At 40.1% G+C, this 23,024-nt stretch overlaps 1 protein-coding gene across 3 annotated transcripts in view; it reads left to right on the top strand.

Moving 5' to 3' along the window:
* Positions 1-23,024, top strand: part of OSGIN1 (oxidative stress induced growth inhibitor 1) — a 55,644-nt gene that overhangs the window by 10,412 nt on the left and 22,208 nt on the right. Inside the window, exon 2 of one of the 3 annotated variants that reach the window (XM_040074970.2) lies at positions 3,770-4,718. The exons of the other annotated variants lie outside the window; for them this stretch is intronic. The gene's annotated coding sequence lies outside the window, so the exon portion shown is untranslated. The remainder of the gene's footprint in view (positions 1-3,769; positions 4,719-23,024) is intronic. 3 annotated transcript variants of the gene reach the window in all.

Below are 23,024 nucleotides of genomic sequence, written 5' to 3'. Positions count from 1 at the left end.
AAATCAGACAGTTACGACAACAAAAGTTTAGTTTGACTGTAAATTGTGGAGTTAGTTTGGATTTTGGTTTTCCTTGTAATAATGTAAAATATTCAGAATAAGACCTTGCAGCAAAGAATAATGGCTAAGACAGACATTGAATCATTCTCATCTCCTGTATACAGCATTCATTCATTCATTGCCATACAGGCAGCTAAATACATAGATTCATATACATAGATGCTAAACACGTCAAAGGATGGACGCTCCTGCCAAAACCAGCAGCTGCTTGATGCCCAGAGGCTGTATGCTGTTCCCCAGGACAGCGAGAGACCGAGTTCCATTGGAAATACCACTGAGCACACTTCCAGCCATATGGAAAGGGAAACAGCAATGAACAGAAAGGTAATCTGAAGAGCAGCACTTAAAATGATCATTATGTGAATGCCTGCAGGATTCCTTTTAGTGAGTGAATCCAGCCATCACAGAGGGTTTGGCAGAGAGCATCTGACTAGAATTGCAGGAAGAATTCTGAGACAGTAGGTTATTTCACATATGTACATTCATGCTAGATGACAGCACAGGTCTTTGTCAGCAGAGTGTAAAAAACTCAGAGACCAGCTTTTATTCCATTCAGAAGACAAAGAAAACAGACCCTCAGATTGTTAAAGAATGAACAGTTAAAAACCATCATATTTAATTTTATTTACTGTTTAAAGTATTCAAATAAGGTCTTCTAAAGCCTAACCATAACAATGCAAGAAGAACTAGATTTTTTGCTTTTTTAATCTGAAGTTATTTTTGTGACTCACTCACAAGCTAAGACAGTTCATAGGAAACATAAATGTGTCCTTAACAACACCTTAGCATCCTGAAAGCAGGAATAATAATGATACCTAAAGGATAACGCAGGTGGTTTATAAGTCTTCCCCTCGTAACAGTCACAAAGAGTGGACCCAGTTACAATCAAATTTAGAACAAAATGGAGTTTTTGCAAGCAGTAATATTAAAGAGCCACAGCATAAGACAAAGCATGAATAGAGTGAGTGTATGCAATGAAAGAATGACACAGGACCAGAAGATTGAAGCATTGAGATGACCCAAATACCAAAGCCTCTGATGCATATTCAATAAACACTACACTTGAATATTTCAGAAGAGTTCCCGGCATCATTTCTCAAACTGGCTATTCCAGTTGAGCATCTGGGCAGGATAACTTTTGGCGAAGAGGTAAGTTCTAAGGTGCTGTTTTCTTTGGCATCTTGTCTATTTCAGGAGGACTTACAAGAAGATAATGTTAAAATGCTGTAGGTTTTAGATTTGCAGGATTCAAATGCTATGTAGTTCAGCTTTACAAAAGCTGGGCTGTAGTGCATGAGTGCAGCCAATGATTTAATTATTTTGCTCTGGAAGACAGGATCCAAACAGGCACAGTACTCGCTGTAATAGGATACTTTACGATACAAAAAATCGTGGTGTCCCTTTTCCATTTCATGGATTTGCAGTTGAACTAAGCCTTCCTTTTCTATTTTTTTGTTTGTTGGTTTTGTTTTGTCAATTTTTTTTTTCTTCAAATACCATGGTATTTTGGGAAATATTTTCAACATTCATTTTGCCATTAATGAGATGAGTAAACAAAGGTTATCACAGCTTCTGGCCTTAGGCAATTTCCATAAATTAGTGTCAAGTAGTGTCAAGTAGTGTCCAGCACCTCTGCTAATTAAATGCTGCCAAATAAATCTGTTGATTCTTTACCCAATTATTTATACAGTGAAATCATAAACAGGTGTGACACAATAGTTCATGTAAATTGGAACAAGATGAAGAACTCCCAGACTGCAGAGAGCTTAAGGGATCATTGTGCTACTCGAGCGCTAGTCCTCATCCCAAGCAGTTGTGATGTGTTTTGGAACACAACGTCCTAAACAGCGTTAAGACAGGGTGGAGGAATGCTAAACCTCCAGGTCTGTCAATTATGTACCTGCAGATAAGTAGTTTTAGTAAGCCAGCGGTGAAATGTCAGAGGTCTGCGTTGTGTGACCTTGCTGTGAATGTGTGGCAGAGGTGAGGCTTTATGAGCAGCTTTCAAAGCCTTCACACATACCAAGCAGAACCCAAGCTCTTCTAGGCAAAGACATAGTGAACACTCCCTGCTTGCTCCTCTAAGGGTACCTGTCCCAGGGTGAGGAATAGTGCAGCCATATTCACCAATCCCCTAAAGAATCTTTCCTCTTGGACAGCATAACAGGAATATATTTTCTGATGCCATGCCTGTCTCCTGGATTTTTCCACCAGAAAGTGGACAACGTTTTAATTGGCTTGATTCTAAATGTTGCCTTTTCTCTACTTGGCAAATCTGGAGTGTGAAAATATGCATCTGGGCACAAATTGTCAACAATAATTTTTTTAAAAGTCTGTTCTTGACCAAATGCTGTTTTTCAGTTGCAGTGCTGATTTGGGTTGATTTGAAAATTTTTTCTTTGGTTGGGTTTTTTTTTTAAGTTGCAACAACATGTAGATTAAAAGCATCTGAAACATACAGATTGCTTCTGACTTCTTGTAGTTGTTGGTATAATCAAGCCTGCTTGGAGGCCAACTGAATGTAGTGCCATGGAAGAAAGACTTCTGAACTGCTGCAGTAAACGTCAGTGGGCTTTCAGTCATCTAAAAAACCACTCTGCTTATGGTGAAATATATTCTCTGAATTTAGTTATTAGCATACTGAACTGGAATTAGGTCTAACACTGCCAGAAGTGAGAACTTCCTTCTCTTCTATGGAAAGTAGCCAACTAACACAGAGGATGTAAAAAGTGGAGAATTCACCTTGGTTTCCCAACAGTTTTCCCGCCACCTGTCACACAACACTTCACAGACTAAAAGAGCCTTTGTCAACCTTAAAAAATTTAGCTGGGCTGGAATCCAGCATGAGTGATGTAAAGAGACAGCATCTAAAAACGTGAGAGGACGTATTTTTATTAAAAAAAAAAAAAAATCTGCTTATGGAACTTCAATCCAGTTCCATAATTCAAAATTATTTATAAAGTAGTTTTAACAGATCTTGCAGTAATCAAGGAGCTAAGTTTCAGCTTTCATTTGGAGGTTGCCAAATCAAAACCATCTGAAATTCTATTCATTACAGACCCAATACTTTGGAAGACAATGAAAAGAAAAAGAAAACAAGACGTTTATTATACATAGTCTCATCAAATGCATATTAGTTTGAGTGGCTGAGGTTTTGAATGTTTGAGTTGGTAACATTGCAAACAAACTCCTCAGAGGAGGGTGGACATTGCAGTTCTTTGACTTCTACTTGGCACTTCCAGTAAATTTTTCCGTGGCTTAGTCCGTGGCGATCACTTTCATTTCTCCTGTGAAAGTGATGAGAGACCAGGAACACACAGCAAGAGCAACACACAGGCAGTGTCCAAACAGGCTGGAGAGCCCCAGTGCTGTCTGCCCTGTGAGACCTGTGTGCTAGCTTTCTTTGGAAGTCAGCATTTCATCTGTAGCAAAGACACTGGGGCCAAAATGTAGTAATAGCCCTATAGTTTAAGAAAATGTTGTGGTAATGCAGCGTAGTCTTTTGGGATTGATATTTTTTACTCTTTTAACTTGTCAGTGATCAATCCATTTTAATGCAGGCAAACAAACTTCACTGAAAAGTAAACAGTTCTAATAATATCACTGGATGTACTTTTTTGACTTTTGCAATTTAAAGCTGAAAATAGCGTGTGGCATGAGTGAGAATAGCCTCTACTGGCTGGACTTTGTTCTATTGTGTTCTCTCCAGGAAGCAGCAACAAAAAGCAACGACCTGTTGGAAATTCCCCGATTGTATTGCAAGAGACAAAAAATACCCCCGAGGCGAGGCTTACCCATGTCCTCGAGTGACATATGCTCCCACTTCCTCTCAGCTTCAGTGGTACAGGAAAGCAGGTATCAAATCGGCTCGACACTGAAAAGGAAACATTTAGAATTCATGCAAAAGCTGATAACCCCTAACACTGGCAAGCTTGGGGGAAAGCCATGATTTTCCCAGCTTACACAACTGCCAGCTGTAGGCTCTGGTACATGATTGTGAGAATCAACCGGCACCCAGTGCATTTGCACATCTCCAGGACGTGTTTTCCTGTTAAAGCAAAATACAGCAGCAGACATTTGACAGTTTTTGACAGTGTGTACACCAAACTCAGGGGCTGTCTGGATTAATAGTCAGTGGTTGTGCTGCCCCTCAGATGCAGCTCAAGAGGATGACACAAACAGGAGTCGCATGAAGATCAGAGGGGAATGTCCAGAGCCACAGGCCAGAGCGTGTGGGAATAACCCCAGGCACAGTACATGCTGGCAACAACCAGGTGGAAGGCAGCTCTGCAGGACAGAATTCTGGGGTCCTCAGCAGGCAAGCAGCTGAATGTGAGCAGCAAGGAGCCTTTGTGGCAGACGATGACAAGAATCCTGGGCTGTGTTCGGAAAAACGCTGGCAGTAAGTCAAGAGAGATCGTGCTCATCTGATGCATCCCCTGCTCTGGGATTCCCTGTGCATGATGGACATGGAGTAGGAATAGCAAAGGGTCAGGAAATTGATCAGATAATTGGACTGTCTAACATGGGAGGAGAGGCTGAGAGAATAGATTGCTTAGCTTCATGATAAAGCTCGGAGGGATCTTTCTGATGTACATAAACACCTGATGGGAGGAAGCCAAGATGGAGGAAGTCTCAATGTTCCAGTGAATGCAAAGGTACAGTAAGAAGAACTTGAAGTACAGGTAACTGTTTAAACATAGGAAATCATCATAAAGGTGATTGAACAGTTAAACAACTTGTCCAGAGAGGTGGAAATCTCCATCTTTAGAGGTACTTAAAACCCAGCCAGACATGAACCTGTAAGCACAGATTGATTAAATTCTTTGGGTTTCTGTAAAAAAAAATTTTCTGCAAAATAACTGTGAAATGTTGCTCTAAGAAAGGATGTGACATCAAAGACTTTCAACTGTTCAACATTGTTTTTAGCATTAAACAATTAGGAGAAACCTGCACTGAACTAGTTAACCCCATTTGACTTGAGTTCTTACATATGGCTCCATCAGATAACCAAAATAAGCTTATCTAACAGCTTTAAAATAATTTTTTCCTACCCCATGACATTATGAGGAAGTTGGGGTCAGAGGCTCATGGGTTTCATCACTACTTTTTCTTGCTTGCCTGCAGAAAACAATTGCTTAATTTTCCTGCCCTATATCTCTAATAGGGTCAAAAATTATTTGACTTGTACGTGGTCTTACTTAGCAATAGAACTAGTGGCTTTGCTATGCTATTGTAACTGTAAAAACTCAGTTCTTGAGACTTTCAAAGTGTGCAGTAGATTCTTTCTGCAGTGAAATAAGAGGGAGTAAAGCTATCAGAAGTGGTGATGATGAGAATAGACAGAAATAATGAAGTCCTGACACACCAACAAAGTAACTTGGAGAAGAAACACAGCTGAGGGTTTGAGCTTAAATGCAGTTCCTGAGCCAGTGGGCAGAGCACATGGGTGAAGGTCTCAGAGGAGGCTGATGAGGACAGTGGGGGCTCCTTGGTGCTCTCAGGGCCCTGACAAGATAAATCCCAGTAGTCACAGCTTATCTTCCCTTTAAGGTAGGCTCTTTGAAAAGATTGTGTTTGTATTTCATGTAGATTTACTAGGCTGTAATGAATTTTTAATCTGTAATTGTTCAGTAGGCTTTGGTAGGATCTGTTTCTGAATGTCTAACACTAATCTTGAAAAGAATAATTTCAATAGCATTGTAAACCATAATGCTGCTTCCTTGCAGTTCTCAGTAGATGCTGGCCAAAGCTGTGGAATTCAATACAGTTATCTCTTCTGGAAAAGTCTCTAATTTTAGTCTCTGTCTTCTCCTTTCTCTTTTTGGTGATAAGCCTAGAAATGCATATTTTGACACACTAGTGAATAAGTTTTGATCCTTTTAGCATAGGGAGTGTTTCACAGCCATTGGAAGTTTCATGTCTGTATTTTCCTTCTACAGAAAACAGTTATGATCTATTTAGAGGAACTTCATTAACTGGTAGAAAGCCATGAGGAAAGCATCAAAGAAAACAAGTTTCTGTAAATAGTTTCTAATAGGCTTTGTATGAGCTAGCTTCTTCCCAAAGCAGGAGTTAAGTCTCCTGGAGACCGGGAGATGAAGTTTTTGTTCTTGTGCATGACAGCAGGTCTGATCAGTGTGTAAAATCACAAAAGCCACGCCTAGGATCAGGTTCAGCATGAGAATGGGGTCTAGAAAACTCTTCATGTGACTGTTTACCAAAGCTGTCTTCAGACTTCAGTGCTGCTTGGCAGATGGAGAAAGACTGAAGGATTTCCCTGCTCAGGAACCTTCCTGTGCAGGCACAGTGGCCACTCACTAGAGCCTGCTGGCCACCACTGACCTCGGGTGCTGGAAGCTAAATACTTCCTGTACAGGATGAGTATAATGAATTGAAAATAAATACTTAAAGGTAAATAAAGATGCTAAAAAATAACCTAACCCTGTTGTGTGAATATACTATATTGAAGTTTAGACACATTTTATCCCATTTGCTGCTCTGTTTTGTCTTCAAGAGAATACTGTGCATACTTTGAAAAATCAGTGTTGATTCTGGATCTCAAAGTCAGCAGTGCTTTAGTTTCATGAGGTCACATGTCAGTTTGAGAATTTTAAAACTTTGCCTATTTTTCAAGCCATTGAGTTCACAATGCTGTATTCCACAAGAATAAAAGGTGTTAATTGATATTTATCTTACCTCCTTGCAACTTGATATAATTTAGTTTTGATCAGCTGCCACATTACTACTACTTCTCCCTCATCCTTTGAGTACTGGGAAAAATGTGGTTTTGTTTCTTTTCTGCTACTTCATAAGTGGGGTTTTCGGGTGAATTTTTGTAGCCTAGCTTGCAAAACATCCACTTTCATTCTGAGCCTGTGGGAGTTAATTTTAGTTTCACTTTAGAGGGAAATCTCTCCCTTTCAGCATAGGGGAACATAATTGCTTTTCCTTTTTACCAGTTCTGCTTATAAATTGAATCTCAAGATACTTAGCAGTGTTGCACATGTAAGGAGGAAAATAAGGACTCCTGCAGTTTAAAAAAGCAGGTTGGAAAACTTTTGGTTTGTTTTAGGTTCTGGAGCAGTTTACACGTTGAGAACAGTGTCTCCCTTTCTGGGCTGTATTGTGTGGCTGCTGTTCTCTCTTGATTTCCACAAATTTTCTTTCTCTTCCCTGATTTTACCTCATTGCTTGGGAAGATTATAAACTGTAGCTGAAGCAAGGGTGATCTGCATTTACAGAGCTTAGCACAGAAAGGTTCTGATCAGAGATCAGAGTCACTGTAGCAGTGCTGAACAAGGGGGTCAAAAATGAAATTACAGAGATCCACAGAGTGGAAGGCACTACCAATAATGGTAACAACAGTGAGATTTGTAAGTGAGTGACATGGCGAACAAGAATATGGTATTTTCTAACATTACCTAAGGAGGTATTGTGGCAGGGAGGCACATGTGAACTGGATTTTGAGCTCACAGCAGAGCTGATCAGTAAGAAAGGGAGCAGAAGTCATCACTTCTAAGGTCAGAAGAGATCATTTTTTTAGGGCTGTAGGAGGCAGAAGGGTTAGAGGGTTCCAGCAGGCATCTGGGAGGGTGCTGGGTGTGAGCAAAGGGCTGCACAACAGCAGGAGCCTTAAGGGACTGCAAACTGAGAGATCAGCATTGGCATGAAGGAGTATGAAGAGATGGTGTCCCTCTCTTGTCTGAATGTTAGAACAGGCTTCCAGTGCTCTCTCCAGGTTCCTGTCAGACACAGCCTCTGCCTGTGTGTTACACACACCTCACAAAGTACACTTCCCAGTGTGAGGATGGGAGTTATCCCCCTGTGCCCACAGCAAGAGGTGCTGATTGTCCTGAGGACTCTGCTGTGCCTCGAAATGAAAGGACTTCACTCAGGCTGCTTAAAATACTCTCCATGTGCTGGAGGGTTGGATAGGGCTGCTGGAGTGGGCAGCCTCAACCTCGATGGCTGTGATGGATGATGAGGATGGTGCACTGCTTTGTGTGATCCAGAGCGTAAAACTAAAAAAAGTTAGGTGGAAAAGAGTGTGCCTGTGTCATTTTAGTTGTAGCAATGGCTTATTCTTATGTGGTGGTGGTAAACTTATTTGTGATTCAGATGTCAGTGCTAAAACCTCTGTACAATCAATTATTGTGCACTGGTGACAAAAGGAGGCATCTGATTGCCTGTATAAACTGAGGATGAAAAAATGCATTAATCTTGAAGTAACCATAGAGACTAATAAACGTCAGCTGTAAGTAACATTTTTTATTTGTCTATGAATCCTTTGCAACCAAAAGTTCTCAAAAAAGCTTCTGAAGAGACCTTGACTCTCCAGATATTTTATTTTGCCAAATGTTAGAGTACTGGTGATAATGCATTTGTTGTCTAAGAAAGATTTAGTACATTTTTTTTTGTTGTTTAAAAAAGTCAAGCAGCTATTTACTGAGTTCCCAGATTATAGATATACGCTAAAAAGCCACCATTTTACCTATTCCTCCTGGAAGAGGGATGGTGTCACAATTGTTGTTATGAACACCACACTGACACCAGGCATGAAGGAGACCATGGATCTAGCAAGCTTAGCAGGCATGTTTGAAACTCATTTAAAGAACAACATTCAGGAATGGTAAGTGAATATACTTACTGGTACAGAGTATATGCTTGGTATTCTTAAAATAATATATTTATCCCAGATTTCTGGGTTATTTTTATCGCTAGTCCCAAGGAATGTTACAAACACAGTAATACTTTATACATTTAGGACGCTTTGTAGTTCTGCCATACTGGCAGCAATTCTGCCATACTGGCAGAAGTACAAAGCATTCTAAACATATAAATCCAGATTATTACTTAGCTCAACCATGAAGTATGTTGCAAGCATTAAATGTTTTGTAAAACTTCCAGAATTTTGTGAAACCAGGAGATTAATGTAAGGTGGTGCCAAGATTTACAAAAGGTGGATCCTGACTGCCAGGGTTTAAAGAGAAAATGTGACTACAAAGGAGTTTGGTTGATGTAAGTTTTGAAAAAAATCATAGGAAAGTGAGCAAAGGATTCAGCTGAGAAGCCTTCAGTATGTATATTCACAGAGTAGCTGCATAGATAAACATTGTTAAAGATTTTACTATGCCATGACATTTCAAATAAAAGGTTTTACAGAAGTAGAGGCCCTTTACAAACATCAAGCAGACATGAAGTGCAGGATGAGCTAGTTTGCAGGAAAACCCAAGAAAGCAGGTGTTCGGTAGAACATTTATTGGATTTGTCACTAGTAAGGCTTCACACTGGTTTGTAGAAGACTTGATATTCCTGTCCTCTCTAATTTGAGAGTGAATGTGAAAGCTGACAAAATTTTGTGACTGATGCAAAAAAAATGGTGAAATATTAAAGGGCAGTACAGAAGAGAACTAGGCTGTTCGCTTGCTGTGCTCATTCTGGCAAAAGCCATTTGTCATAAATGAAGCCACTCTATCATGTAGCAAACAAAAATGTGGGCTTGCCTGGACAATAAGACTCATCCTCCAAAACTGAAATTAAATGAAGGCAAGAGAGATAGAAACAGGGTGGTGATGTTTGTGTACAGAGCACCAGCAATGTGGAAGTCCATACACAGCTCCAGCACATCTCTGAAAAGGATGCTAAAAAACTGAATAAAGCAAAGAATGGTTTGCCAGAATTGTTCAGTTTCAGCAAAAACACAAGACACTGGAGAATGTTATGTTTCATTTATCAAAAAGAGAACAAGAAATAACTTGTTTAGGGTGTTTAAACTCTCCCGTGAGAAAGGAAAATGGGACTTCTATAGAAAAAGTAAGAACACAGTAATGAATAAATGTCTGAGACAGAAACACATTGTGAAACAGAGACACATTGTGATTGATTGTAGGAATCTGCTTCATTTTGTTGCCTGTGGCTGGATGGTTTGAAAGTTGGGCGCTTGCTGCAGCCTGGTTTCACCACACTGGGTCAGTGTGAGATCACACAGCTTTGCTCTCTGCCAGCTCTGGTTTGAACAGTAATGCTGGGCCAATGCACGGGCCAGGCTCAAATTCTTCACCATGAAATATATGGTCCCTTGGAGGACTGAGTGGAAAGAGAAGATTTAGTCGGAGGAGGGAAGATGAAAGAACTCATCCTGGAAGTCTCCATCTTGCCGCTGCTGACTTAGCAGAATTTGTGGTTGCTCAGGACTTCATGAAGATGCTTTAGGACATTTGTATTCTTGCATGATCAAGCAGAGTCACAAACTGAAAATAAGCATCCTACTTTTCCAGATTGTATTGCTTTTCCTTGCCTCATGGATGATGTGGAGAATAATGCACAGGCATTCTGCTTTATACGGTTGGATCATTGTCCCCTAAACTGATGTCTCTGCCACAGACTTGTGTGTGAGTGTGGGCACAGCACCCAGTGGTTTGTGCCTCAGTTTCCTTCCCAGTACAATTAACAGGAATATTTTTATGAGGGTAGTTCAGTGTTCATTTAATACTATCCTCGCTAACGAGTGAAAACATTCAAAATAAATTGTGGTATCTTCATGCCAGTACCTTCAAAAATAATCTTCTGGGGGTTGAAGCCCTCCTCTTTATTAGGAAGAAGAGGAATGTTCTTAACTTGAGACGAGTATGCTTGTTTTTGAAAAAAATTATAGTTTTATCTTATCTGAAAGAGTACTGTCAGTGGGTTTAATTTAACTATGGAATAGCATCAGCCATGCAGCAGAGGTCACTGCTGCATTACTTGAATAAATTCTACCATGTGCCTGATAGGCCTGATCAAAAGGATTTCTAGTTTGCAAGAAATATTTGGATTTCAATGAAATTAATATTTCTCTGGAGTTCTTATTTCTTTGAAACAGAGAATAAGCACCAGGTGAGCTACATATCCAGAATTTGTAATCCCAGGATTCTGCAGCCATCTGAAAAACCCTGCACAGTACACAGACGTGTAAGGAATTCTTACAGACAGATATAACACAGGCAGATATTTTCACATCATGTTACTGTTAACACACAGAGAATTGACATGAATCTTTAGAGAAGTCAGAGGAAGTTTGTGTTTGTGTCTGTGTGTCTGTGTCTGTTCTGGAGACAATAAGTTGGACCACATTTAGGAGTCTACCACAGAAGTGAGCAGCTGGGAAGGAAAAGAATGGAAAAGAGACAGATGAGTGATATTCATTTGAGCAATTAAAAAAACCCTCAAACAACCAGTAAACTATCCTCACTATATTTTTCCTTTCAAATTAAAAAAATTCTGAATGGGAAAAATATTATAAATATTATTATAGATAATGTGAAAGGTCCCATCCCTGGAAGTGTTCAAGGCCAGGTTGGATGGGGCTCTGAGCAACCTGGTCTAGTGGAAGAGGGGATTGGAACTAGATGATCTTTAAGGTCCCTTCAAACCCAAACCATTCTGTGATCTTTTTCTCAATGTATACACTGTCAAATAGCATACTAATACATAACAGCTCATGTGCCATAAATTTACAGGTCATTTACTCCTTAAGCATTGTACCTTAATAATAGTTATTTAAGTATACTTTTTCACTTATCCCTGCAACAATTCAGAACTATTCTGAATCAAGGTAGGATAGAAGAGTCATAAGCTGTGGTGTCAGATCTGATGTAAACTCAATAACATCAGGCACCTGAACATTTTTGTCAGGATGCTTCTCTTGATAAGAATTCATTCCACCCAATATTTTACCCTGCACAGACTAAAGAACCTGGAAGAAAGATAAAGAATGTGGTATTATGCCAGTACGTTAATTTTCCTCATTTAAGCAACAACAAATTATTTGTAACTTTAAATTCAAATATGTAAATAAACATTTTAGGCAATCCTAAAAAGAGTGAACCTGTTGAACTTAAGGTTTTTGGTTTTTTTTACTGTTATCAGGGTTTATTTATCAATTTAATCATGGATTTAGAGGGTGTTTGGAAATGTGATGAACTTCTTCAATAGAAAAATTGAATGAATGGCCTTTTTCTATTGAAAGGAACAATAATTAAGCACAGTACCAGATCTCTCTGTTCCCAAGCATAATCCTATAAGAGCATAGCACAGGTAGGAGGAAAAAGGATTTTGCTAACCTCCTTTGTTCCCAGAGAACAATGCAATAAAGATTTACCTCTAGAATTTGGGTTGTGGCAAACCTAAGTGACAAAGCCTCACTGAAATGAAAGGGGTTGTGTAGATTGAAGGGTTTCACCTCTGACCAAGAGCTGGCAGCACCAGTGCTCAAACCATTTCTGAACGGTAATTGCACAGAGATTACTTCCAATCACTGCTGAGACAGGTTAGTAATAAAGTTAATTTCTGGGCTTCATTACACAGGTCTGGCTCCGCTCTGGGTGGTTATTTAAGTGTGTCCCTAATCTCCCTGAGGAGGATTGTAGAATTCAGGAGGTGCATTGTGAGATCGAGAGTTGATCTCTCAAGAGAGGCACAACCAGAACCATGGCTTTTCTGCAGCCCATGCTCAGCTCTCCAAGCAAGACTTTATTCATCTAACTGATTCTACTTAGCTTATGGTTAATAGAATCATATCTTTGGGCCATATTTTCCAACAGGAAGTTCTGGATTATTGGATCCTTAGCCCTTCAAGTCACAAGCTTTCTCTTCTCTTTAGCAATTTACAGCTCTGTTTGGAACTGAGTCCTCAGGCTCTCTGAAAAGCCGCTCCAGGTTATTTATCAAATGAGCCACCAGCACACACAGAGAAAAATATAAACATAAAACTCTAACAAATGTGGATCTGCCCATACCACTGATAGCTCTGCAGTGGATACTAAGGATAGACCACCAGTCATTATGGATCTTGCTGGATTCACTTCTAGCTGAACATGGTTAAAGCAGGGTTGAATATGGATTCCATCATCAGTTTATATATGGTGCTTGTATAATTCTTTCCTGGAACATCACCAGATTTTAGAAAGTAGATTTTTGCATACTAGGCTCACACATAAGTGTTGGCATGAGACAAAAATTCCTACAGTTAATAAATAAAACCAAAATGTCCCAGGAAATCATAACATAAGCACTGTTCCAGAGTGATTTTGGCACTTGTCCCTGGCCTTAAAAGTCCTTTATACTGTTCCATTATAGTCTGTTCTGTTCCTAATTATTTAAGAAATGGAGCACCTTGGATAAATTCCCACCTGATGCTATTGGGCAAGGGCTGTGGAGACCTTTACATAACTGTCCTTCAGCTGGGAAAGATAGCAAACCATTAGCAGCAGAGGCTGGAGGGCAGAGTGAGGGTTTTAATCAAGAATGGGAATAAGTACAAAAATGTGTTGGTGATTCAAGAGAGTTGCACTAGAGATGTGCTGCTATCACAGTTAGCCAGGAATGTCTGGAGTAGAAGTGTTCAGCTGTCTGCAGCACTGACACTGCAAAGCAGCAGAGATGAACTTTTCTAGAAGCATCCAAGGGACTTGCGTGCTTTCCGAAACCTTACCCAGAAACTTGTGTGTGTAGGAAACACTTGAGCTGTAAAAGATGATTAGTGATATGAAAACAAACAAACAAACCAAAACATTACTTTAATATTTCAGTTAGCTCTTAAGTAAAGCAAAAATGTGAGGTATTTCCTGAGTCAATAGCAGTTCTTGCCAAAGGCTACAATCAGCACTCAATCAAGACTGGTACTTCATCCTCATGATCCGTGACCATGCTGAAATAGTTTTAAACCCTCCTGCTCCCTTGCCTGTGGTGTTGTCCTATTTGTTCACCGTCCTTCTGATCATTCCCCTTGGTGTATCTTCAGTAGTTCTTCCAAATCCTTTCTCCAGTTTTCCATATGTGGGAGGCCCAAATGCTTTTCTGCTCTATTTTTTGCTATGATTCATATACAAAATTATCCAGCATCACCTGTTGAGGACTAAGAAAGCTACCTTTTAACTTCTGTCTTCTATCCAGAAGAGAGCCTTTGCTAAAAGTTATACTTGTGAATAATTTAACCATGTGTGAAATTCAGCATGGCTGAACAGAATAGTTGAGGTTGAAAGGGCCCTCTGGAGACCATCTAGTCCAACCCCCTCCTTAAAGCAGGGTCAGCTAGAGGAGGTTACGCAGGGCCACGAGCAGTTAAGTTTAAAATACATGCAAGAATAATCTGCAAAACCTATTCCAGTGTTCAGCCACCTCAACCATAAAAGCAGGGCTCAGCTTTCTCCTGCCTTCTGCAAGGAATTTTATTATGGTCCCTGTGGAGGTCATTGTCCTGCATGTCAAAGAGCTCACTTTGGGTTTAGACTTGGTCTCTAAGTTCTCACTCATTCTTGCTCCAGCACAAATGGAAGAGCTAAGTCTTCACCAAGACTCATTCTCCAACTGAATTCTTAGGCTGAAATATTTTCATCCTTTTTCCTGGTAAAAGTAGGCTGGGCAATCCAGAAGGGTTTATGGAAGTGTGTTTCTTTTAAAGAAAGCCCGCTGGGTTGGTTTAGTCTTACTCCTTTCTGTCAGCTCCCAACCTGTGTCTGCTTCAGTAAACTGCAAAGTGTGGGATAAAGAGACAAAGCTGTGATTTTACAGCATTGTCCTATCTGGTCTCCACAGGGCTCTGCAACAGCCTTTCATGTTTTAAAACTCATTATTGTGCCTCAGCCCCTTCCTCTCTGGAATGACAACCTTAATTCTTACAGCCATTGGCAGTGTCACACGGTTCTCAGTTTCCCTTCTCCATGGACTATATTTTCTGCATATTTATTATGTAGGAACAGCATGTGGCTTGGTTCTTGAAAGTGGGAATAAATCACTGATTTGTCTCGTGTTTTCTGGGTGGACTGGATAGGATCTAAAGGCAACTTCAAAAAATCATAAGAATTATAGAATGGAAGTTCTTAGGGTGACGTTTGGGAGACCATTTCATTATTCTTTGTTCTGCACTGAGCACACCAACTATTATAGATTATCACTGATGATATCTAGAGCAGAACTGACCTTTTCATTTCTGCTGGAAGTTTGTGGTGTTTTACTTTGAAACCAGCATATACTTAAATCTTTGTGGTGTCTTGTGCATATCATACTGGATGGAAAAAGCTTGCACTGGCATGTGAGTGAGATAATTTTTACTTAAATGCCAAATTCATGTCATGAGCTATAAGCACTAGTAACAAAGTACCTTCACAGGCAGATTTATTTAAGTTTCTCAGGACAGGTTTAGTGTTGGTTTGCCTGTTGTCTACAAAGTGCTACACACTTTAAGTGACTAAAATTGTTTTTTAAGCCCAAGTAGTGAATCTATGGCATCTAGAATACATATCCCTAATCTGTTTCTGGACCAAAGTCCCAAGCAGAAATGTGGAGAGAGCAGGGCAGGAGCAGTGAGGACGAGGCTGTGCACGCTCAGGCAAGGGCTGGAGCTTAGAGCAGTTCCTGGGCCAGTGGACAGACAGCACCTGGATGGACTCCCCAGATGATGCTGATGAGGGAAATTAGGACCTGTTGGTGCTCTCAGGATCCTGACCCATTCCAGCAGGTAGAAAAAACTTGCATAAAAAAAGGTTTTGCTTTTGTAAGTGGAAGTCATGTGTTTAGCAATGGTCTAAAGGAATGTGGGTGGAGCATTAGCTGAGAGAGCTGAACCAAATCTGGTCCATGGTGCCAGAAAAGTTTTGTACAAGGAGGATTTGTAATTTGGAATGTTCCAAGGACACATAGTTTTGGAACAAGAAAAAAAAATTATTTTTCTCTGTGGTGGTTTTGTGTTTTGCAGGGTTTCTTTCTTTCCCTTCAGTTACCTAAACACTGTCTTGGGTAGGCAAGCTTAAATTACCTTTTCCACTCTCTAAATTTCTGCTGAAAGGTTTTTTTTAATCTACATTTCCCTTTTTCGTACATATCTATATTATTATAAGTATGTCTTCAGCTTAACTCCACTATACTTTTACTTGGGCACTGGTCTTGGATAAAAAGGACATTAAATATTATTTAGCACAGTATACTAATCTGGGTGTATTTTATCTTCCACTGCAGTAAGTATTTAATGGATAGTAAATAATATTCTTAACTAAGCAAATTCTGGCAATGAGGAGGATGTAGAAGGAAAAGGATCCAATATGAGCTGAGAGAGGAATGTCAGTTATTTAAATGTTTTTGTGCTGTGGGAAAACCATTCCTTCACCTAAAGAACTTTATTTCTCAAAATATCTGTGCATATTCTTGTCTTATTTAGAATGAATATGAAACTTCTTCAATATACAACAATCCATGATTTCTTGAGTTACTGGAGAGTACAAACACATCTCCTTGTAGTACTGTGCTCAAGTTAGTAGAGTAGAAGTTAAAGAAGCTGGCTCTTAATTTCCCCACAACTAAAGGCAGAGATGATTTCAAAACTACTCTGTGAAGAAAAGCCACTCAAACTTATTTGAATACAGAGTAACACAGCCATTCTCAAGCTAATTTGTCTTCAATTTCTGTTCATCTGTTAGTCAGAAAAGTTTTGGTTTTTTTCTTCCATGTCAATAAAATTAAATGAAAATAATACAGTAAGATATTGCATATACCTTGCTGTTATGAATGGAAGCAAATTATGAGGCTATAAGGAGAAACTTCACAGCAAATCAAAGTAGGAAGTATTTCTTGACAATGGATATACAGCCTACTTAAGGCTTCAGAAGAACAAAAGATGGTTTAAATGGGCGGAAAATTCTCAGAAGGAACAGAAATTCATCTGGGGCACCTTGAAACCTTTGAGTTTGACAGTCAGTGCCTGTGAGACTTGCCTGGAACTCCAGGCTGTGGAAGCTGCTGTCCACAGAGAGCTTTCCTTGGCACCTGGGCACTGCTGCTGCTACCCCCAATTTTTGCCCTCTGTGTATAGCAGCTGGAAGATAGGAAATTATCAGAGGTGCCAGTGAAGGAGTCTTAGGAATTCATAGTGCCAGAAGAGGTTTAGAGGGTCATGCAAGATGACAGGGAGCAGCTCATCATCACATGAGGCTGGAGGCATTTTCTGTCTCGAGAATAACTGAGATTGCCTTAGTGTTGGGTGGCTTTGTCATGTGCTCTCTGCTTTGCCCAGAGGACGTCAGTGGAAAACCCGTGAGAACTGAATTCTAAATGTTTTATTACAGGAAGCTACACAGCCAAATTCAGTCTCCTCTTGCCCAGAGAATGATGCCATGTTCTGAAGTACCAAGTGGGCCAGTTTTCTGCTTTTCTGTTTGCTTTAGGAGAGTGATGTGATGTGATTGATGTGATGTGATGTGATTGATGTGATGTGATGTGATGTGATGTGATGTGATGTGATGTGATGTGATGTGGTAATGAATGCTAACCTGCTCCTGCAATTCAGGGACCTGCCTTACCTGTCCCAGAATCCAGACTTCAGAACTTCAGTGTCAAGTTTATGCTTAAAGTCTTTTAAACCCCAAAATTACAGTTATTGGGTTGTTCAGAGCACTGGCAGGACAGCAGAAAGGACTGACTGGAGATCTCATTTCACACAGAAGAAAATTGATTTTATGTTTGACTTACATAAACTGATAAGCTTATCTTTAAGCTTAAAGATAAGCTGACCTTTATACATATTGCTATAACCAAATTTTTCCATTAGATCTAGTACTGTTCTGGAGACAGTTAAATCTATTTGAGCTGAAAGAAATTTTTTAAATCCTAAGTTTCTCCTGAATCCACCTCCAGCATGCTCTAGTCTCTGCCACAATTATTCCTTCAACAACTTCTCTTACTCCTGAAAACCATATTGTCTGTGCTGCTTTCAAGGGACAGCAATCAATACTCAATTCCACACTGCTAAACCCCCTGGTTTTTATTTATCTCATGCTACAAATTTTTTAGAGACTGTTACTCAAGAAAATCTTACACAACATATCTTCCCTTTGTTTCATTCTTCCTTTTAGCTTCATTCAGAGTTCTGAGGCATGATTCAGACTGAAGTGAATAAATCAATTTTTGCTGAATTATTGGCATTTCAGTTAGGGCCTGCGAGCCGGAATTAGATGCCAGTCTTTCCAAATGCATATTTGTATGGAAGTGTGTGCATTTATAAACCCAGAAGCTTAGGCAGTATGTTAATACCCATGGAGATGGAAATCATCTATTTATCCATACAGCGCACTGCAAAATGAGGAAAAGTTAGCCACATTCTCCTGAACGTCCTTGTTTTTGGTATGGAAAAATGAGTTTTAGAGTATCAGGGAGGTCTTACTAAAGTGATTTATTTCTTTGCCTTCCTGGACAGACTGACAGGAGTCTGGATGGGGCTTACTTTCATAACTGTGAGAACCAGAGGGCAGGCTTTAATGGCTCTGGGCAGCCTCACCTGGGATCTCCATGGGCCCAGGAACACATCTGAGCTCAGTCCTGGGCCCCTGGGCCCTGCCTGAGCTGTGCACATGCTATTTTCTGTGCCTGTCTCTGGTGCCTGCCGCTCCTGACCTGGGGAGTGATATTTTTTCTCCCTGACCTTGTCACTGTGGTCCCGTTCATCAGGCACTGGCCTGCACCTGACCTTGGTTATCCTCACTAGAGCCGAGCTGCATATTGAATTCTGGGCTTGACCTCCGACTGGCCCTGCTGCCATGAGCCTTTCTCATGATCCGGGCTCTCAGATGGCCCTGGCTGTCCTCCCTTGCCCTGCTCAGAGGTGCCTTCAGGCAAAGCTTCAAGACTAACTCGAACTAGTTCACAGCTATCTAGTGATTTTCATGACCACCCTCGATATTTTGCTGTTCTCACTCAGGTTGGAGTCAATGAAGTATTAATCATGAGATGTAAAGCAAAGCAAAACCCCAGCTTGTGCTATGATGACGTTGTCATCGGAGCCACAGAAGAAAGTTAATTGCTGTTCACTGCCTAAGGGAAGATGCAAGCGAGGTTTTCTTTTTAAAAAGGTGTTTGCTTCTAATTGACTGTCTCAAGAAACAGTGTGCTGATACAACTGAAGGCAGAGAGCAGGTAGGATGCAAAACCACTGACAGGAAAGGTGAACAAGCAGAATGTCTCAGCTTTTTCTGTTGTCCGTGGTTTGCATTATTAAGTTTCGTTCTGAGAATCCTTTTCCTAATTTCAGCACGGCTTTGGGCGTTACAGTGGAACAGAGTTTATAGAAATGATTTCTGGGTTGGGATTTTAAGGCTGCTCACGGTGGATATGGACAAGTACAATGAGATTAAATTCACTGCAGGAGCACAGGGAGGTTGTTGCTTCCTCTTGGTGCCAAGGCTTCTTCATTTTAACTGCAACGCTGACTTGATTTTTAAATATAAACATTAATTAAAAGCTAATTACTTTAATGGGATTTTTAACAGCGTTATAGTACAAGATCAAATATAGGTCAAATAAATATATGTCAAATAGCTCTTGGAACTCATCTGGAATTGTATAGCAGTGACATAATCTGTGACAGCGTAATTGGATCTGAATCTTCTGCTGAGTGATCTCTCCTATAAATAAGTTTTTATTCCAGATCACAGGAGCTGAAATCAAGCCTTAGATAGCAGTGTTGGGGTTGCAATGACATCCAGCTGTCAGTTGCACTAAGTGGAGTACTATTAACATAGGTGAGACAAACCCTTCTCCTCTATGTGAACACTCCAGCTAATCTTTGAAGCAATGTTAGGCAGCTGTTGGGAACACAGTTTTGATTTTCTAATTGTATCATTCTGCCAAAAACCTGGAAGTGTGAACTGTTAGGAACTTGAAACTCTTGCCTGTGTTTTTGACTGAGAATGCCTTGTGACAGCACTTGAGTTTGCTCTTGGGCTATTTTTAGAAACAATTTGTTCAGTGAGCCTCAAAATTCTGATTATACTGGAATCCATAACATCTGCCAGTGTGTAATCTCTGAAGCCACCTGAGGATTTTCCCAATTAGGTGACTTGAAATTGCATCTTTAATAATGTCTTTATCCACTTAGTAATGACAAAAAGCAAAGGATTTCTGGTAGTTGAGAAGTGAAATGTGAGATGAAGCAAAGATGCTGTAGTGTAAAACATGCTGATCTTTCTAGTAGTGCCTTAGTGTGCAAGCTAGTTAGTTGTCTTTGGAGTGGTGTGTGTATATTTATATTTGGGAATCATAACAGCATCCCTACTGTGGCATGAAATACAGTGACAGCATTAGAAATGAACACTCCTGATATTGGACTGGAATGTTACAAAGTGTTTGTCCTGTTGTACAGAAAAGCAGATGTGGAAAAAACAAACAAACAAACAAACAAAAAATTTGGAACATTACTGTTGTCTCTTTATATTTTTTAAATTGTAAATTTAATTGCTTTTCTTGCTTGCACTTATGGCCTGAAGTTGAGTGTATTATTCATGCTGTACTTATGGAGTCAGGTCCTGCATTGGTGGTTTCTTGGGAACATTGTGGTGCAGTGTGGGCACAAGTTATTTCAAATGCAAATTCTCCTATATAGTACCTGTCATACCATCACTCCATAGCAGTCTAGAACTCTCCTGTCACATCATCTATTGGTTTTGGGGGGGGAGTTTAGTTCTTTGGCTGCAGTGGAATGATTTCTAATTAAGCTGGGCTCAGTAAACTCTCTTCACAATATTTATGTATCTGTAATGCAAACAACACTGGAGTGAGAGCCAGCATCTCGTTGAATGTTGCTGTGTTTTGCTAATTGCTCAGGCTGAAATAATAAAATCTGAACTGGACCATGATACTATACCTGAGTTTCTCTTGTAACTGGTCCTAAAATGCCTTCACTGGTTCTTTTGGTTGCCGTTGTCTCCCAGGAGCTCAGACTGACCTTCCACAAGATGATCTTCCACTTCAAATATCCTCTTGGAATCTCTTCACTGCTTAGAACCAGATGCATTGTCCAGCTCCATTTGTAATGTGCTGCCTTTGCTATTTCAGTATCTTAAAGTCTGGAAGCAGGATGGACCCAGTACCGACCCTCTGAATGCAGTCACACTCTGTGATCTCATCCTGCTCAGCTCTCATGCTTGTGACGCTGTTTTTCTTGGAAATTGCATCTGGATAAGGCTTGGTCATTCCTGCTGTGAAGCTGTATGAGATGAAAGTGTCAGGAGTATGGCTCCAGGCCACTCCACACACGTATCAGTCTTCTGAGTGTGTCAGCTGGAGTTCTCAAGGACCGTGCTGGGTTTAGAGGAACGACAATGAGATACCCCACTGGAAGAGAGGCGGTATTTTTATGGAAGGAAATGAATCTTATTGATGCAATACTAATGAAACTGTATATAACTTTAAAAGCCCTCAAGAAACCGTGAATATATAATTCTGGAATATGCTCGGTTTCTTTTGTGGTGTTAATATACCAAGTGCTGAGATTTTCAGATAACTCATCCAGAGGAATGAGTAATTTTTGAAAAAGGACTCTAATTATATGGTAACAAAAATCAGATGTTCTTCATTATATGTCTGTAGAAATGATTTGCCTGAACTGTTTGTGTTAGCTCTTGAAGCTGTAAAAGGGGTTGTGATCATTTTTCTCAGTGCTGTACAAACACACTTTGAAAAATATTCCCTGCCCATGCAATAGAACTGCAGTCAGAGGACAGGAAATTCAGAGAATTCAAGTAACTGATAAAATGTCATTCAAGTCTGGAAATAACCATCTAGGCTGTTTTTATCTGTCAGGTAATGCTTTTGTTAACTAACAATGTGAACTCTTCCTTTCACATAGATTCAATAGTCTTCTGTTCCTCCTCTGCCTCTTTCCACTGGTTGTAGAAAGAAATCAGGAAGCAACTCTTTATGCTAGAGTGATTTTGTCAAAACATAGGACTTCTAAATTTTTCTGCCCATTGCTTTTAAAATGACATTCAGAGTTTAAATTAATTTAAATATTTCTAATATGTAGGTATAGCTGAAAAGTGCTCTGGAGGACAGGAGAGACCAAAGCAAAGCTCCTTCTGGTACTGTAAGGTGACTGTGGTAGTGTTTGAGTGCTGGACAGTGAGTAGAAAATACTCAGAGAGTTACAATGAGCTAACCCCTGACAAGGACAAAAACCTTTTCCCTCTCAATACTTAGTGCTGATCTTGATGAGGGTGCACAGGTCAGTAAGAGACCACAGCCCTGGGCAGACCAGGTGTCCATCCTTCTGCTCCAGTACTGTTCTGTGTCTTGGAAAGTGGGATGCCTTCACAAAGTAACAGCCCCAGCCATTTTGGAATTCTTAGGAAGGAGTTTTTCATCTTTGATTATGTAGTGAAACTGAACTTGGAAGTGAGGGGAATGTGATTGCAAAACTGGATGAATAGTGGATACTGTTGTCTTTATTGATTACTATTCAGCACTACTTGCAGCTGAACTTCTTATCTGACTTGCCTCACACAGTTTTTTTCCAGGCCTTTTGGCACACTTTTTTTTTTTTTTTTTTTTTTTTTTTTTTTTTTTTTTAATGCAAATAAAACACCCTGAATGGGGCAGTTAGAATAAGGGTAAAGGTCTATGGAGCCTGCTGGTAGACATTTAATGGGTTAGGGAGGAGGAAGCCAGACAGAACACAACTGATCAGTATGATCTTATCAGCATGGGTGAGGACAACATCCCAGTTTTGTCAGCATGAACAGAACCCTGGAGCTGAAAGGTTAAAAATGTCACTGCCAGTCTCAAACTGGCATGTGAGAAGTTGCCTGTCCTCCTTTTGTAAGGGGCTAAAAATGTGCAGATGCTAAAGTGGAGAAATTAGAGTCCATCTGTGCTGCTCTCAGCAGCAGTTGGGGAATTTAAAGAGCAGCTGAAGATGTTTGGAAAGCAAGAAAGGGACCTCTGAATGTCTGTTTGCACATAAATGGACACAGCGTGTGGTGGACTGAAGCAGACTGTTCAGATCAACTCTGAATTATTTGTGCAGGCTGCTGCTGTGAGCCCGAGGAAGAAAAGACTTGCAGCTATACTTAAAGAAGCTGCTACCATAAATACAGCTGCAAGCACATTGAGGTTTCTATAATCTGTGTGGTTTTATTTATTAACTCAATGTTTTGCACAAA

The sequence above is a fragment of the Hirundo rustica genome, chromosome 11, assembly GCF_015227805.2.
Source record: "Hirundo rustica isolate bHirRus1 chromosome 11, bHirRus1.pri.v3, whole genome shotgun sequence".
Taxonomy (NCBI): domain Eukaryota; kingdom Metazoa; phylum Chordata; class Aves; order Passeriformes; family Hirundinidae; genus Hirundo; species Hirundo rustica.
This window is presented reverse-complemented; position numbering and strand designations above follow the sequence as displayed.